The sequence below is a fragment of the Pseudonaja textilis genome, chromosome 4 (genome assembly GCF_049901715.1).
Source record: "Pseudonaja textilis isolate UNSWEBS1 chromosome 4, rPseTex1.2, whole genome shotgun sequence".
Taxonomy (NCBI): Eukaryota; Metazoa; Chordata; class Lepidosauria; order Squamata; family Elapidae; genus Pseudonaja; species Pseudonaja textilis.
In genome coordinates this window covers 21,313,815-21,333,913 of record NC_141993.1, presented here as the reverse complement: position 1 = coordinate 21,333,913, position 20,099 = coordinate 21,313,815, and positions in this window count along the sequence as shown.

Sequence of the window (20,099 nt, the reverse complement as noted above, 5' to 3'; positions counted from 1 at the left end):
AAGAAGAAACGACCTCTTCCCTGGTCCAACACCTCAAAGCCACAGGACATGAGATTGACTTTAAAAATACCAGAACTATCGCCAAAACCGAACACTTCAACAGCAGAATAATCAGAGAAGCCATAGAGATAGAAAAACGCCCACGCAGCATGAATAAACGAGATGACACCTCCCGCCTTCCAGCCATTTGGAAACCTGTCCTCATGAACAGACGAGTACCCAACATGAAGAATGACACCAGACCCACACCCATGAGAGCCACACAAGATGCCACCACCACACTTCCACGTAGAAAACAGACTCACACCCACCCAGAAGATGAGACACGACCACGGACCAGAAACCGCACTACAGCTGCATCACTACCCACTTCAAACCCCTCCGAGCCATACATGAAGCAAACCGACACCCACTATGAAGATGCAGCACGACCACGAACTCGAAGCCAAACAGCAAGATCACAGCTCACCAACTCAAATCCCCCAGCAACTAAGACTAACCTGAGCACAACCAAGCCCCCACCTGAACAGAACACGCCTCCAGCCAATCAGAACACGGCCAACCCCCCAACCAATCAGAACACAGCCAAGCCCCCACCCAATCAAGTCACACCCCCACTAGCAGTTAAAAGGAAGAAGCAGCTGCAAGCTCACATCACTCTGAGAAGCACAGAGCCGAAGACAGAAGCCTGAAGATGATGAATGAGACTTCATCGAAACGTTGCCTAGATACTGCCAATCTGACGCGGGAGAAAACCCGAATAACCAAAGATCCATATATATATATATATATATATACATATACATATACATATACATATACATATACATATACATATACATATACATATACATATACATACATACATACATACATACATACATACATACATACATACATACATATATATATATATATATATATATATATATATATATATATATATTATAATTTATACATGGAACCAAAGGGTGATATCCATCAGTTACACTATTAGATAAAAATAACAATCGATGATAAATTCTTTATAGAATTTTGGCAATTTTATATCCTTTCCCCATTACCTCATCCATCTTCCCCGAATGTACATTTATCAGGTTTAATTACGGATTCCAACAGCTAGCAGAACAAAAACATAAAAAAGATATTAACAGTGCATATTCCCTATTAAAATTTTAACAAAAACTTGGAGGGAAAGAAATGTATAATGGAGGAAATCTGAAACATGTAATATCCACTAGACAAACATGCATAAACCCAAGTAGAAAATATATATATTTCATCAAAACATTTTGAATAACCATGATTCCAAATGAATGCTTACATGTCTCTCACAATTGGGTGACACCCAAACAAAAATGAAAGCTTCTACAGAAAGAAAAGTATCCAGTGCATTATCAAAGCTGAAGTAATATGAAATTTGTACTGCAAATAATACAGGTGCTCCTCACTGGAGATTTTTAAGTAGAGATTGGACAGTCATTTGTCCAGATTGGTATTAAATCTTCTGCTTGAATATCTACATGTTATTCAGAGATTAAGGGACAGAATGCTATGGCTACAAAATGGGAATAATGCTACCTAGAGTATAATTGTGCCATCAGAAAAACAAAGGAGTATTCTCTGGTATTTCGCAACAGAATGAGTTAGATTATCTGATAGAAAGCCATAGGAATCTCAAAGGACTATTTTATGCAGAAGCTTTGCTGCAATGAAAGAAATATCAGTTCAACTATTATTGAAATACTATTATCGGATTAATTTACATACAGATGCCATCACAAGCCATCAATATTTTGTTATATATAGGAAACATTTATTTTTGTTTAAGCAATTTATACAATTTATGCAAAATGGTTAGAATGCAGCATTGCAGGCTAATTCTGCTGACTGCAGCAGTTCGATCCTAACTGGCTCAAGGTTGACTCAGCCTTCCATCCTTCCGAGGTCGGGTAAAATGAAGACCCAAATTGTTTGAGGGAGATATGCTGACTCTGTAAACTGCTTAGAGAGGGTTGTAAAGCACTGGGAAACAGTAGATAAGTCTAAGTGTTATTGCTATTGCTATCAAAAGGATGTCTGAAGAAATTTCACAGTTACAGTGGCCCATTAAGGGGAAAAAATAAAAATACATTTTATCTCCTAATTAAAAGCAATGGGCACAATCAGAGAACTTGCACGATAGATTGGATGTCATTCCACATAGATAAAACAAAAGACTTCCAATTTCACAAGTTTTTGCTCCTTGTATGTAAATTAGCACGAAAAAAGTGACATCTTGTAAAATTCTTTTAAAACTACCTGAAAACTTTAGACAAAAGAGTATTTGTGAATCTAAAAAGATATTTCCAGTGTTTTGGTGCCTTCAAGCTACCCTTGACAACCATCTGAATAAGACCCTAGATCACGGGTGTCAAACTAATGGCGTCACCTTGCTGTCACGTGAAGTTTTGTGACTTTGTTTTCCCTTTGTGGAGCTGGGGTGGGCATGGCCTGCATGTGACACATTCAGCCTTTGGGCTGCCAGTTTGATACCACTGCCCTAGACCCTTCTAGGGAAAATTTCTCAGAAATGTTTTGCCATTACTTCCGTCCTAAGGGCTGAGAGAGAGTGACTGGCTAAAGGCCATCCAGATCCTGTAGTCCAAGGCGGGACTAGAATGTACTGTCTCCCAGTTTTTAGCGGATGCCTTAAACCATTATGCTACACCAAACAAGTTCTCTACAATTCCCCTAGTCCCTGGTTTTAATTAGCTAACTGGCTGCTTAGTAAATGTTTTCAAATCTTTAATTTTTGCTTATGTTTCACCAGGGGATGTATTAAACTAAGATGCCTTCAACAAAGGCATTTCACTCCTAATGTGAAAACAGAAGACAATACTTTCCAATACTTTCATTAAAAAAAAACAATAACAAAGAAATGTGTCAATGGATTAACATTAAACTAGAGCCACTGTTTTCTTCTTTCTCGCCAAAGAAAAAACAGTCCAGCTGCCTTTTTGGGAAAAAAAACAACTTTGAGACAACTATGATCTGTATGACTGAGAATTTCCACAGACATTTAACCTAGAGCCAGTTTAGTATAGTGGTTTAGGCATCAGATTAAAAACTGGGAAACTGTGAATTCTAGTCCCACCTTGGGCACACAACCAGTTGGATAACCTTGGACCAGTTACTTTTTCTCAGCAACCTGAAGGAGGCAATAGTAAATGACTTTTGAAAGTCAAGAAAACTACAGGGACTTCACTATCAAGCCACTATTACAGTAATAATTATTGTTTTATTTAATTATTTTTCTTCAATACTGTTAATAGAGGGGCAGACTACATTTTGCATGTACTTTGGCTCTTTAGGTCATTCCTGCAGTAAAGTATATTTCTTAAATTGAAGGAATTTCTGAGTTCACCTAGAAAGACAGAGCAAGAAATAATAACATTCAGTCTAGAATTCAGAATTCTGAATTCTTGTTTCAGAATCTGACATCATGTTTCAAATGTTATCAATCACATCAATGTTTTTTTTTCTTACTTATACATAATGAATATGTGGTTCATATGAAAACTGCTACATGATAATCTCTGCCTCCAGTGTGCAAGAGAGAGGGGGGAGAGGAAGGGAGGGAGGAAGAGAGAGAAAGAGAGAGAGAGAAACACAATTGTGTCCAAGGTTTTTATAATTTGGTGTCTGAACTGCCTGTTTTTATCATTGCTGATTTACCAGCCATGGCTTAAGACTGCAATTATTCCTTACAATTAGTGTCTTTACTTATAAATTTAATTAGCATTAAAAGTTGCAGCATTAACAGCATAATTGGATTAGGATAAAAAGACTATGGCAGTCCACCAGAATAGTTCACTGATAAATTTCCACTTCGTAAGACGTTTATTGGAGTAGATTTTCCTTTATTTTAAAAGTAACAGCATTATCTTAATACACCTTTCCTATCTTTTTGGGCAAAATATGATCTCTCATAAAAAGGATTGTTCTTCATTAAAGCCACTAGAGCTAATTCTCAATTCATCTAGGAACACGTAGGGTTCATAATTAGATTCCTGTATGAATTAAATTAAATTAAATCCAATTTCTATTACCATACAGGATTTGTTTCGGTGTTGTTTTTCAGTATGTTGGGATTTTTGTATATATGTGCATATAGGTGAGACATTCCGTCATATATAATCAAATCTACACACAAATTATCAATTGAATGAGAAACTGAAGAAGCAATAAATGGTTCACATTATATATACTTTTGCATGTACTGGAGACAGACTATTTGCGTATCTAATCACGCTTGGCCAAATAAAATATTCAATTCAGTTCAGCTCAGTACTCTTTAGGATTTGATAACACTGTGCAGAGAGCTTTGTACAAAGAGCTTTATCAGTCACTTACTACAGAAATCAATCTATTGGCAAGTTATTTATTAATTTTAACTTCTTTACCTATTCGTAGGATTGAAACATGGATTGTTTCCAACAGGCCAAAAGTCTCTGCCTTAATTGAAAACTAATCATCATGTATAATAATCTCTGAAAGCATACCTATCACCATATTTTGATTATATATTAAAGGAAGAAAAATATTCCTTTGTCTTACTATACCGAGAGCTTAAATTATAAACAAGCTGTATTTGCATAAACCCAGAAAGTTTTCTAGTGCTTTTCTTCCACACTGTTTGCTATTAGATGTTGCAATTCATTTCAGCATCACAGCTCAGAAGTAGATACCATACTAACAGATTTCCCAATGTATCAACCTTTCCTGAGGAGGAAAAGAAAATGTGGAATCAGCATGGTTTGAAAGCAAAATCCAGAACTTTGAAAGATAATTCATATTCCAAAATCAAGAGTTTTAGTATATTGAACATTTACCAGTATTTTGACATTTTAAATAAGTACTTGATATATGGCCTTCAAGAATTTTTAGATTTTTACTTATCTTTTACACGGCCACCAAAAACTGCTTGAGACATGCAAAATGTAATTAAGTTTCTGAAGAATCTGAGAGACAATATGATAATCTGACCAGGCTGTCATTACAGATTGATCAATGAATTTAACTGTTCTAATCTGCAAAAAGTAAACATTATGGACTGATTGAGTTATTAAATGTGTTATCGAAAATATATAGAAAATACTTTCTTGGTAAATTAGAATCCTAGGTAGGTGTAGCTTTCTTTAAAAGAAAAAAAAACAGCTTGTTCAGCTCTTTGTGTAACTGTATGTATTATATGGTTGAAGAATAAGACCTTCTGGAGATTTAACAAATGATAAATATTGAGCGAGGCACAGACAATGCTTTTTCTCTTTATAGTTTATATATTAACAGAGCTGCATGAAATCTTCCATCTCTTCATCTTCTTTTTTCCTGAACATATACAGACATATACCAACTATTCTAAATAGGCATTTTGAGGCAAACATTAAAAAAACCCAGTTCTTAGAAGACAAAAGGAAACATTCCCATTTGAATATTTGGAATATTTAGTATGCTCTTGATTGTACAGGACAAGTTTATCTGAATAATTCTAGTTTTTCCTCAAAAATTCTAGCAGTATTACTATAAAAAGAGATCATGAGAAAATCAGGGTCGTTTGATGGATGGGAAATTTTATATCACTCAGCAGATTTACTGTAGCAGCCAGAAACTGAGAGGTTTGTGTCTCGATTACAGTTGATTGTAAAGTTGACAGTGAAATTCTATTATTTTGCTTTTTTATAATGAAAATGTAGGTACTTTAAATGGTATATACTTGAATTGAAAAGTCTCTGATTAAAACATACTGTATCTATCTATCATACCATAACTTGGGTTTCATTATATTTTGTTTGAGTTACTTGGCATTCCCAGAAAATTTTACATCTCGGCCCAAAATTGATCAGTTCAGAAAAAATCCCCAGTCTCCTTCTATTGGTTTCTTCCCTTGACATCTGATGAAAGAAAACCTCTTCTCCTTGGCAGGCAGATAGGCTCTCAAAAACCCTGCTATAAATCACAATGCAGTAATAAGCCCTTACAAATGGCTATGCAGCAAACAAAAATTGAACGTGTGCTTGTGCATACAGCAAGCTGTTTACAAGTGAAGCCCATCTGAAAATAAACAGAGGATGGAATATCAGCATGCAGAGACACTTTTCTCTCTCTATATATATAAAAAAAATAAAGTAACTTGTCGGAGGTTTCCTCTTCCACCTGTGTTTTCTCCTGCAAACAGCAAACCTTTTGGAAGATAGCTAGGCGCCTATAGTAGATATGAATATTCAATTGTTAACAGACCCTTTTCAAACACAGCTAGCGGGGAGGAAGAAAGAATGATCAAATGAATGAATGAGTAAACTGAAGCCTTTCAAGCCTAACCTACTTTTTGCTTGGCCTTTTGCCAGTATAGACTGCTCACCACTTCTACATGCAGGAATGCTTAATTTCATCCTTATCCCTCTCCCATATCATTGTAAATGTGCCTCACATTCATGTTTTCCAGTTTTGATTCAAAACTGGTTTCCAACCCAAGAAATCTTAAATCTTTCAGAGCAGATAATCCCCACTGCTTTGTTCTGTTCTATCAGCAGCTCCAATTGGCTGCAACACCTGGCACCTTCCCTCCCCTGGAACATTTGGCACTGCCACCTGAGCTGCCAAGTTGCTGTGTTCTTCCCTGATCAGAAGGTGTTGTGATGTTTCTTTTATAATGTCTTATAATCCGGTCCTATAATGGTTTCTTAAGTCAGTGAACAATCCTATCTTTATATCTGCCAGTGGATACCCTTTCACAGTTTTTGCCCAAACTAGACGAAGTTTGCCTTCTTTGCTTTCGTATACCTTGGCCACAATATTTGAAAGCTTCCCTTTTTTTGTTTTAACAACTTTAAATTGCGAAGGAAAACATGTTGCTACTGCGTTTCTATGGACCTCAGCTATCATTTTCTTCCTTAGACCTTCAGAGGAATATAGAAGCAGAGGATTACAGTAGAAAAAAATATTCTATTTTCTGTTGCTTTAATTACTATAGCATCAGAGCAACCATTACACCATTTGGAAAGCAAAGGAAAAGCACATGGATTGGTAGACAGTCCACATATGGGAAGAGCACAAAACAGGAGAAGATTAGTCAAGCCGCTGTGGCCTTATTCTGAGCTAAGCATCATCCAGGCCACATGGACAAAAATGTTTTAGTATGATTGGTCCTTGCTTAATGACCATAATTTCAACAACCATTGCTTTACAACCACATTGCTTTCCAATGGCAATTCCAGCCCCCAATAGCTTAGTTAATCAAGGATTAATTGTAATTCCTTAAATGTTGTGTAGGTGAGGGCAACACAAATCTCCAGGAGAATGTCATTTAGGGGACAGGTGCTACAACCAAGTCGATGGACCTCCTGGGTCCTACAAGTGGGCACTGTTTCATAGATAGGAGCCGGAAGGCATTCGGTGTCTTCTAGAAGCAGATCATGCCCAATTGCCCCAAGGCCAAAGTCAGGAACATGTGGCTCCATAGTTCATTGGGACAACGATGACTTGGGATGGGTTTATGATTGCTATGGTGGCCATGAACTCCTGAGCTATCCAGGACTCAGTTTACCATCATCAGAAACAAAAATCTCAAAGAAATGTCAGACTCAGGGTCTCAGTCACCAACCCAACAGTGAAATCAGAAGTTCAAGCAGAAAGGGCTTTGCAGCAGGAAGGGAAGTACAACGGAAATAATCTCATCTCTTCTCTGGAGCTCAACTTCAGCCAGATAATCTGGCTGGTCCACCTATGGAACATAGGCTCTAAAATCCATAATGATTCATGACAACTGCTCTTCCCCACAAACACACCATCTCCCATAGAATCAATGTACATACCAAACCTGGTCATATTTCTGAGACCAGAACTTCTCCTGGCCAACCCAGGGCTTTATCATTATAATTTTGCAAACGGACAATTTAGCAAACTGCATTTTGCAAACCATGACAAGAAACATTAAAATCAATTAACAATCAACTTTATGCATACGATTTTTTGAAAATATATTTGTTGAATTAAATAGCTCATGTGATAATTTAAAACTGAGCAATTGAGTTTCTATTTCTACACAAATTGAATGAAGGCATTTGATTACTAATTGAAACTATTTAAGAAACAACCTTTAAAAAAGGGGCAACAAAAATGTATAAATTTTAAGTGACTAGATCCTTTAAAATACTGTTCTTTTTTCTTTTCTTTTTTTGTGAAAACAAGGACATCCCTATAATTATTTTCTGTAAATCTTATCAATCCTCCCCCTCCCAAACAATGCCAATTTCTGTTTGACAAAACCAAGATGACATTGGTTAAATACAAAAGGCAGTTACTTAGGCTACAATCCTACACCCCCATATGTGGCACTATGTACCTCTCTACTTAAAAGGATGCAATTCTAAGGATCCATGCCTAGGACTGAACTGTTAATATCTGGAGCCAATGCACCAGTAATTACTATTCAAAGCCACAGATGCCTGGTACTCTACTGTAACAGATTGTGTCTTAAGAATGTAAGCCATATGGGAAAAGAATATTAGTATTGCTTTGGCAGCACTTTCTGTCCATTGCACAGATAGCAAAGAATCTTACTAATTTCAAATAAATAACAGTAACAATAATTCTACCTAAAATGAAATGCTGAAATATCTTGAAATCAAGACAGCTACCATATTATATCGCGTTAATTGTTTCCTTCTTTATAGCAGAGAAGTGAAATATATGAATGTATTTAACAGATTGCAATCAAGGAAATCAAATGCTACAGCTGACACACAGCCACACGAGCATGGGCATACTCACGCGTACATATATGGATTCTTCAATTAAGTAAATGTATTATATTTGTTATTCCCATGGCATAAGATAACAGTGTTACAATATTTGAGGGGCTGCCACAAAGAAGAAGGGATCAACTTATTGTCGAAAGCACCCAAAGACAGAATGAGAAGCAACAGATGGAAAGGAGGAAGAGAGAAGAAACCTAGAACTTAGGAGAAATGTCCTGACCATTAGAACAATAAACCAGTGGAACTACTTGCCTCCAGAAGATGCAGGTGCTCCAACACTGGAGGTTTTTAAGAAGAGATTAGATAGCCATAAAATAGTATAGGATTTCCTGCTTGAACAGGAGGTTGGACTAGAAAATCTCCAAGATCTCTTCCAACTCTGCTATTATTATTCTGTCATTATTATATATGACAGGAAGTGTACATTTCAGTTCAGTATATTTTGTCAGTATATTTTGACTATATATTTGTTCCTATTATTAGCTTTTTGTTGTTACTGTTATACTATTAGGATTTGTTTTATAGTTTGCATACTGCCTAGAGGAACATTAATTAATTAAATTTGACAATGTTTTTCTGTAGTTTCATTAAAAAGAAGCATTAGAATAGAGGAACAAGCCGACGATTATTAATTCATTTATTTAATTTATTTATTCATCACTTTTCTATAATCGGCCAATCTCACCTAAGTGCCCCAGGGCTGCTTACAATCAAAACTAACTACACTGCTAAAATTGTATTCGTTAAAGCAAACACCTTAATTTCTGTTCTTTTTCCTTATGGAAATGACATGTGGGATCTGGTCTATATGATTCACATTTTTACAGTAGCATCTGCAGAATCTTTCTGTTTGAATGACTTTAGCCATCGCTGAATAACTAAAGTAAAATGGAAATATTGCACCACATCCTCTGAGGACACATGTTCAAAAGATATGGAACATGTGTCATAACGCTGCTTTTGTCAGTCCAGACCTATCTTGGCCTCTGAAGATGCTGCTGTTTTGTTATCAGTTTCTCCATCAGAAACATATTTATAGTTTATTCGTTAAATAACATTATGGATAGCACTGATGGACCTACTCACCAAATTTCATTGTCATTAATTTATGTTTACAGATTTAGTGGAGATAATTTTTGGTCTACTGTCATTTTAATCCATGTACCAGGAAAAAGTCAGTCTAAAATCCAGAAAATACATATCTTGACCATTCATAAGGTTGTTGTTTAGCTGGTCTAAAAAAATAAAAACAATAGTTCCTTAAAATTACTTTTATTAATAACCTGAACTAACAGATATTTCTAAGACCTCTATTATATATTAGCTCTAGTCAAAGAAGGTAAAGTAAAAAAAAATTCAAAGGTCAGAATAAAAATATGAATTCATGTCCATATGGCAATCTGCTCCATTAAATCTATTATTAAATTAATATTAACAATTCAGTATGTAACATCCATATAACCAAGGGGATAATTACTAATTTTAATTCTCCTTCACAATTAAAATTCATGGTATATAAAACTGCCTTCATTTTTACAAAGTTTTTTACAACTATAGCAACTTTTATTTAAATCTCAGAATGCTACTTAAATTTAATATCTCAATACACCTATAGCTTTTGAAGATCAAAGAAAGGACAGGTGTCTTGTCCCAGAAAGTTTTTATAATTGCAATACTTTTGAAATTTCTGTCTGGTTTTCTCTTCTGTTACTAATTTACAAGGCAAAAACATGTTTTAAATATTAGACAACATCCCGCATACTTCCTAGAAAATACAGCGTACATTGGAATAATTTTAGCAAATTATTGCTAAATAATTGAGGGTTATGTTTTGAATACATTAGATCCACAGCCAGAACAAATAAAGCTACAGTATAATCTGGATCTTTTCTATAAAAATAACAGAAAGTGTTCTTTTAACTGTGATGCTATCCAAACCCATTATTATCTGATTCAGGGTACACATTTCCTAGTTGTTAATATTTAATATTTACAAAATATATATTATTTCCCTTCAATGCAGGAAAATAAATGTATGCAACTAATGCTTGCAGAATTTTAAATAAAGTGAAAAGAAGATTGCTCCAGGAATTTCTGAAATGGGGTAGTTATAGTGTATGAACATATTCATTAATTTATAATAAGTATTTGAATATGCTAGTCTACTGCTAATGTTAATGCTTGATTATGGACCAACACCCATGAAGGTTTGGGAAAATGTTCTTGGACTCAAAGATCATGTCCAAGCTGTAAGTAGATATGCAGTCTGGGAGCTGCTTTGAGCTGTTATCAATTGATAAATCAAGAAATACATTCAGCAATGCTTTTGTTCTCATCACCTTGGATTTAGATTACTGCAATGCACTGTAGGTAAGTTTGCCTCTGAAGTCCTCTTTGGAACTACAATTCGCTACCTCAGAATTACAGGCTTCTATGTGTGTTGTGACCATTTTGCAGGAAATGAGCCATAAACATTTGAAAAATTGTACTCGTTACCCCATTGTACATAGAAGGGAACATTTTGGTATGTGAGCCTACCAACAAATAGCGCATGCAAAAAAAAAAAAAGAGGCCAATGGTGGCTCATCTTGGGATCATACTGGAGGCTCTAAATATCAGATAGAACCTTGTCACACTAAGTTACACCATAAAAATGAGAATTACAAAGTTTAATAAAAATGTTTTTGAGAAAAGCACTGAATTCAACTTGATATTAACTTGAATTTGTTTTTGTGGCCATAAAATGCTTGTAAATTACAATTTGAAGGTTCACCATTAAATGTAAGAATGTAAATGCATGTCTTAATATGGAGAATTGTTATTTAACCTCAGTTTTGCATAACGGTTTCTTCAAAATGGTGCAGTAATAGTCATTATCGACTTTAGGAATCCATTTGAGCATACTTTCTATGTCATCTTGTTTTGCTTTGGATAGTGTGTGCACCTGTAATTCTGTCTTAGGCACAGGCAATGTAACAGATGTGGCAGGTGGTGTTGGAGAAGTAGGTTTCCCGCAAACACTCATCTTCTTTTCAAGACGGTGACCGTGGTCCAATTTTCCACAGTGAAGGTTGTCTTGAACCTTACTGTTGAATGGTTCTGGGTGCATTTTAGTTGTGAAACTTTAGCATATGGCACATTACTGTACTGAAACTGCTTTGAACATATGGAGTAATTTTTAAAATGTGCAGGCTTCATCTAGATGATTTTGAACGGCTGGCATCGCTTGGCTTTTTTCCAGCAATTTTAGGAAAGAAACTGGTGAAAAGAATTCTGCTGGTAGCATAGTACATTCAATTATGCTATGCATATTATCAACTTCTTGAATGCAAGAGTAGCCTGGTACAGAAAACTTCATTTCAATGCTTTCAATGTTTGGGTGATTCTGAAGAAAATCTGTTATTGCAAAATACACGTGTGAGTTGCTATTTTGTGGAATGCAGCTGTCACTCCATAATGTTAGATGCACTACATGCAGTTGATCTTGCACTACATTTTCCAAAATTTGTACCATGACACTAGCTATATCGTTTCCAGCACATTCTCCCATTACTTCCATCCAAATGGCATAGTACCCTTGTCCTGGATGTGATGTGTGATATTGTACAAGTTAAGTTTACGCTTGTAAAAAAAAAAATGCTTGTACCAAATTTTGGCAAAGTGATGACATTTTCTATGCCAAAACATATTACCAGCATAGTTTTGTCTCCTCTTTCTTCCTGTCTGTGATCTCTCATTAAATTCTTCTATTGGATATACGAATCACATTTCTTTTGTAGCATCTCTTCCACAAGCCCAATTCCTCACAAAGGTCACAGCGATCTTTTGGGGGTACATGGAATGCCAGGTTGAATACAGTTTGATAGTAAGAGAGTTTGACTCACTCATTTTCAATTAAAAGTTCCATATCCAATTGGTCATCTTCAGTTTCTGGAACATACTCAGATCCACTTGGTTCATATAAGTCTGAACTTGCTTCCATATCATGGAAAAGAGACATTATTTCAGTATTCACATATCCAGAAATGGAGGCAACAGTAGGTGCTGCAGGCTTCATTGTTTCTCCATCACATGGGAACAGCCAAGCATGACAATTGGCTGCTGTAAATAGAACCCTGTAGTTCTGAGTTTTCATGTGATAGTGTAGGTAGAACCTTGTAATTTTGCTATTTGTGGTGAATCTATTTAGAAATTTTACAAAATACGTTGTTAAAAATTAAGTCATGGTAGTTAGATTCTTATCACACTCTTATTTTTGACAAAAATGTCAGATAGAACCCTGTAATTCTGAGGTAGCGAATTGCTGTAGAACTAACTTCTAAGAGACACAAGAGGGTCCAAATTTCCAAATCCGATGCAAGTTTTAGCTTATAAAACCTTAAATGGCATGTCCTCCATGAACCTTCAGAGTCAGTTGTAATCTTTCTTGTCTATATATTTCTTCCTACAAATATGAACACAAATTTACATGTAGACACACAAACATATATAGTCAGAAAGTTATTTGTGGCATGCATATAACAGCTTTATAAAAATAGACATCATACTCATCTCAGGTTTACATTGATTATTATGGATCCAAAATGAAAAAATAAAAAATGAATAAAGGCAAAGATGCTCAAACTATAAAAACATACAAGAGAAAGTACTCTGAGAAATCAAAGTAGACCTAAGAATTTTTTGTTAAAAAAGAATCTGGAAATCTATAATTTATCATGTCAGTGCTTTTATGCATTCATGCATATAAAGAAGCAGTCTCACTTGCAGAATTTTATAATGATTTTAAGTACATGTTAATTTACAGAAAATATCCATGTACCGAATTCTTTCTGTTTTATTAGCTGTTAGAGGAACAGCAGCTTATAAAAACCTCAGTTCTAGAGACCTGAAAGGATGTGTCAAGGACCATAGCATAAATTCAAGGTTTGCCTGGTTTACTTCCTATGCCTCTGACAGGCTTCTGTCTCAACTATGATATCTAGATCTATCAAAACATGCTTTCATTGATGACATTCATTAAAATAATCATTACAGAGCTCAAAGTTACTATTCTAGAATGTATCTGTATTTTTCAATGCAACATCTTACCATATTTTTAAAGTAGAATTTTTACATGAATTTAAATATTTAACATCAAAATAAAATCTATGTATATCTAAAATCTATGTATATCCCAATAGGACCTAGATATATCTAACTTTTTCCCAGACCAGGAAGTTGTTGATACAAATACTTGTCCACATCTAGGAGAAATAATAATAGGCTCCAAGAAAGCCTATAAAGGTTGATGTTCAGTTAAATTCTCGCTCCATATAAATATAGATGATAGAATAAATGTTTAATGATATTTTTGAACGTTAGTAAATTAAAACGTTTCTCATCAAAATATAACTTCAAATTAGCCAATGACATTTTGGTGGCCTATTTTTTCATACATATTCCCTCAACAGTCTATCTATCTGGATAAAATATTTATCTGCTATTAACCCTGGAATGCTTGTTAAAATATTAATATGTGGTATTATTTATTTTGATTGTTATGGGTTGTGTCTATGAAGCGGGAGGTGGTGTGATGGGCTTCAGTGTACAGTCAGCTTCCTAGGATGGAGGGAGCATTCACCAAGGAGGGGTGTGAGACAAGAGACAACACAATCTAGAGATGGACTATAGATAGGGGAAGAGAGATAAGATAGCCATTCCCTAGAATCTCCCAGTTTATAGGTTTAGTCTGACAAAATTCTGTCCCTATGGTGTAAGTAAGTAAAGAACTGAACGTTGACTGGATTGTTCTGTAGCATTCTTGGCTAGGTAGAGGAGGAGGAGGAGGGGCAGAATCTGGGGACAAAGTTAATTGTTCTCTCTGTCATGAAATTTCTTCTTGGTTCTAGGATTTGTCTCTCTATTGCTTCTTGTCCTGCCCTCAGGTGCCTTGGGGAAAAGGTTGACCCCTCTCTTCTCTGTAACAGGTCCTCAGATATTAGAAAACTGCTATCAATCCTTCTCTTCATTAGACTTGACATACTCAGCTCCTGAACCGTTCATCATATTTTAGCCTCCAGCCCCCAATCATCTTTATTAATCTTCAACACATTTTTTGTATTGTAGTGATCAAAAGTGGAAACAATATAAAAGCGGGATCAGCCTAAAATCCCTACCAGTGAACTAAATTCAATCTCCATTCAATTCCATTGACCAAGTCCAATCTCCTTTCAATTCCATTGACCCTTATCTAATTCCAAGTAGATGCTAACCATTAGTTGAAAAGTTTCCTACTCACAGGCATACCCCTCAAAGTTTCAAAGCTGCTTATAAAATATCAACAAAGTAGATGATCTATTCAAACAAGCTGTGATCAACTATTGATACAGGGTCATGTTTCATTAGTACAGTAATTAGAGACCTCTATAGATCTCAGACCCTGGATTACCAAATCATGCTGTCAAAACCTATTTGGGTTTGCTGGAGAAAACATTTAGGCTTTACCATCACAAGATTGTAGCAACAGGTTCATTTGTTTTCCAAAGCCATGGATTTTCCATTTTTAGTTCTACATGGGGTTATATTTTCTCAGACAGAAGTCAACTGCAATTTGAGATTCTTATTGATTTTTGAGATACTACTACTACTACTACTACTACTACTACTACTACTACTACTACTAATAATAATAATAATACACAGTAATACTACTGCAGGACTTCCAAATACAGACTGACAAAGTTTTGGAACACAATACCCCGGATATCACAATTGTGGAGAAGAAAAGTGTGGATCATTCACATTGCCATATCTGGTGACGGCAGAATCGATGAGAAACAACTTGAAAAAATCGCCAGATATCAGGACTTGAAGATTGAACTGCAGAGACTCTGGCATAAACCAGTACAGGTGGTTCCAGTGGTACTTGGCACACTGGGTGCTGTCCCTAAAGACCTAGGCAAGCACTTAAAAACAATTGGCGCTGACAAAATCACCTTTGGTCAGCTGCAGAAGGCCACCTTACTGGGGTCTGCATAATCCACCAATACATCACACAGTCCTAAATGCTTGGGAAGTGTTCGACTAGTAATTTATGATATGAAAACCAGCAACAGTTATCTTGTTTGCTGTGTGCACTGTAACTTTTTATGTGTAATAATAATAATATAAAACAGGTAGCCACAAAAGGTAGCTTTTGTATAAGTTCATCCATTGTATTTACTTCACCCTTTTCTCTGCCAGCAAGATACTCATACCTTGAGCAACTCAGAAGTTGCTCTACATGATGCAATACATTCTATATGGAGCTGCCCTTGAAGACTATTCAGGGGCTTCAGGCTTGGGTCCAGAATAAGACAGCACAGGCAGTTTTAAGTATGTCATGGTATATCCATATAACACCTATGCTCCACAAGCTGCATTGATTACTAATAAGGTTTTTGGGACAACTCAAGATTGGTGAGGGTGTAGGACCTGACTAATTAAAGGAATCTCTCATTCTCATAAGATCACACTGGGTAGCTATATTTCAAATTTATTTATTTATTGAATTTATATTGCCGCCTATTCGCCCATGGTGACTCAAGGTAGCTTACAAAATATAAAACCATGTTTAAAACAATACTAATAAAAAGAATCAAATAAATTAATATAATAAAATTACCACCCACCCCCCATTCCAGTGACAGCAGATCACAAGAGCCATTTAAGTGGGTTCCATCCCTCTCTGGGTACCCCAGGCCCACTGGCAGAACCAGGTCTTCGGTGCCTTTCTGAAGAGTGCTAGAGTGGGGGGCCATTCTAATCTCTGGGGGAATGATATTCCAGAGAGAGGGAGCCACCACGGAGAAGGCCCTTCTTCTGGGTCCTACCAGGTGTATCTCCCTCGGGGATGGGACCCACAGCATTCCCTGCCTCCCTGCTCTAATGGGTCAGATAGATGTGACCAGCAAGACATTTTTTAAGTGTTTGAAAAAGCTGGAGCATTGTATGATCAAAAAGTATTTGAAAAATTTCAAGCTTAAAATGTTTGGAGCCAGAGAAAAATTATTTTAATATATATCATTAAATTAAAAAGGGTGTACATTTACTAGATGGAAAAATATGGAATCTTAATGTTTTTAGTTCAAGTTCATTTACAAACATATTGTAATACAGAATGCCCTTAGCACAGCCATGTAATACAAAACATCTATATTTCAAATGGGATCAAAGACAGTGGTCTCACAGGAAATTGTGAAATAGCAAATGAATTTATTATTGAAAGCTTTATGTAAGTTCAGGTTAGAAGGAAAATTGGAATGGAAAGATTTATAATACTGTTTATTGCAATATAAATATAAAACACAAAAATAAAATTCTTTTTTTATGGAATGTAATTAAGTCTATGCTTCCATCTCCATTTGAAAATATGTGCATGGATTGCTCTCCATAAAAGCTACTGGGCAATAAGATAATTAAAATTAGCCTGCAAAACTTGGCAGTGTAGCATGATTGAAGACTTGGAAACAGAATTAACTAAAAATAGCTAATGAGAAACTCAATGCTGTATGCTTCAAAAGAAACTGAACTGTTGTAGTTTATAGATCCATTTAAGGAAATTATCCACGGGACATTATAGCTTCCAACTTTGCCCTCTCATTTTCCATAAATTATAGACTTAGGAGGCATATATCTAAGGAAATAAATATAAATAATTGTTATCTATGATGGAGTTCAGAATTGTAGTAAGTTGTATAGAAAAGCTCTCTTTGGGAACAATTCTTTACTTATTGCATAGATAAAAGAGACTTGTAGAACATTCTTGGGACAATTTTTTTAATGAGTGAGAAAATGTCTGAAGTCCCCGGAAAAAAGGGGCTCCATCCCAGAGGAATGGAATATCTGGTAGGCAGAAGAGGCCAAACAAAGAGACTCCCTAGCAGTTTATATCTATAGTTATGCAGTTAATTACTTTAGTCTGGCAAGATTCTGTCCATAGATGAACAACAAGAAACTAGTCAGAATTAACTTGAAATGTCTTTCTTGGCTTGTGAGGCCTCTTAATATCCATAACTTTGAACAGAGAGTGGAGACAGAAACGGGGAAGAAAGAGGATGAGAAGGCTGAGTGAACATACTCAATAGAAATCCATTGGTTCAATCAAAAATGAGAAAATAAGCCTCAACCATGTGAGTGTATAGTTTAAATGTTTTGTTCTGCAACAATAAAGAAATGATATTTGTGTACTCTAACACTTCATTTGATTTCAGAAAATCTCATAGGTAAAAGAAATATGAATATTATTAATTTAAATTTCCCTTTCACGCTATAGACTTAAAATTATCTAGTCACTATATCCCTATTTCCTCAACTTTAAATTCATATATCTCAACTCCATTTATTTTTAAATTTTTTATTGCTCACTCTTAGGGTAATGAAACATTTTTAGCAATATGTTTTACTTCACTTATTCAAATTATTTAGTTATACTGGTATATGTTTAATATTAGAAAAATATAGATTTAACAATTAAGAGAAGCTGGGTAACTATATTTGTAAAGTTTTATGCTCAAATATCTACAACAAGAAGTTATTTTGATTTTTTTCCTGTTTTTTTAAAAATGCATTGTTTGGTCTGACTGCTAGAGGATCAGTATGCAATTTCTTGTTTATTATAGTCTCTAGGTTTTTGTATTGAGAATTTAATATCTGCCTATATTTAATAAGACTTTTTTGTTTAAATTTTATTCCTATTTGCCATAACTTTCTTGATAGCTTCTGAATTAGTTGAATTATGTCTTCTAAGGAATCTGACCTCCAGAATTGAAGCTTCCACCAAATGTAGTTATTGTTTCCAAATATTAAATATAATTTATCCAAATGTAGATCACACAGTGGAAAAAAACCAAAAGAAAATGTACTTATTAATACTATGCTATAGAAACAGTCTTCCTACCCAAGATTCTAGAAACTAGACTATTTTATTTATTTCATCCTGATATAATAAAAAAGAGGTGTTGAGACACATTTTTAACACTCAGCAATGAATAAATGTGAACTAATAATATAAAAACAATTGATAAGAAGAATAACTAAGATGAAGGACTGCTGGTTTACATTTTCATGTAATAAATCTGAAAAAATGAATTTTAATTTAATAAAATGCAGTAATTTATGAGTAGTCTTTCTAAGCTTCAACATAAAACTTAAAATTAGCATAAAGTATCACAATTTTTATGATTTTGCTGTCTTTTCTTTGTGGTGATACTGATCTATGTTCCCTGTAAGGTATGCATGCATTACTCATCAAACCCATGCATATGGTAAAAAACTGAGTGCACACTCTTCTTTTTAATTAATTGAACTCTTCAAAAATAATAATAATAATACATTTAGGCATCCTAACAGTCTGAATTCACTAAAAGTCCTGAAAGAATTAGACAGATGATGACACTTGCCTTTAAATTTTGTGTTGCTCCTAATAAAAAACTTTTAATTTTAAAATGAATCTAACATATAAGTACATTGCTACATTATTACACATACACACTTATATTACACTTTATATATTGTCTTTATTCATTCATCTTCCTTCCAAATCAGAAACTGTACTTCAGAAAAGAAAACGAAATAAGAATCTGTAGAGGCCTGACCTAACTGTCAGCCTCAAGATCTCTTCGGGTACCCTAACTACTATCTATCTCATTTATTTCTCCCATATCTTCTCTATTGCTAGGCTTAATTCTTTCGGCTGTCATTAGCAATGGGGGGAGGGGTAATTGTGGGGGGGAAGAGAGCTGGAGGTGTTTTGCATTCCTTTACTGTGGGCAGAAAAAGGAGGGGGTGTATGATTTCTTCTTTTCAACTTTCCATTTCCTTGCTAGCCTCTATCCCTTTTTGCGCAGCTGCGAAGTCTTATCAAAATATGACAAGGTCAACGGACAGAGGCCTCATCACCACCTGAAGATGGCCACATGATCATATTCAGAACTTTTAATTAGAAGAGACTTCTGGATTTCGGGGGGTGGGAACAATTCCATTTCTTTGTATGTGTGATCTGCGCGCCAAATTCTCAGTTTCGGAATTCCATTTGTAGCTTCCTTTTCATTCTCCAGTAAAAGAATAACTTTGCTCTGATCCATGGAGTCTGGGTATTTCTTTCTTGGATTTTGAAAGGAGCACACACTGACATTATTCCGAAACTCACCATCAGCCCACCCGGAGAAAACACCAACTTTTCTTCCGAGGGGGTTTCACATCATGTCATCTCCAGCCAGCGATGAAGATGACCAGGGAGCTGCGGGGGGGCAGCCAATGCTGTTACCAGAGATGCCAGCCGCC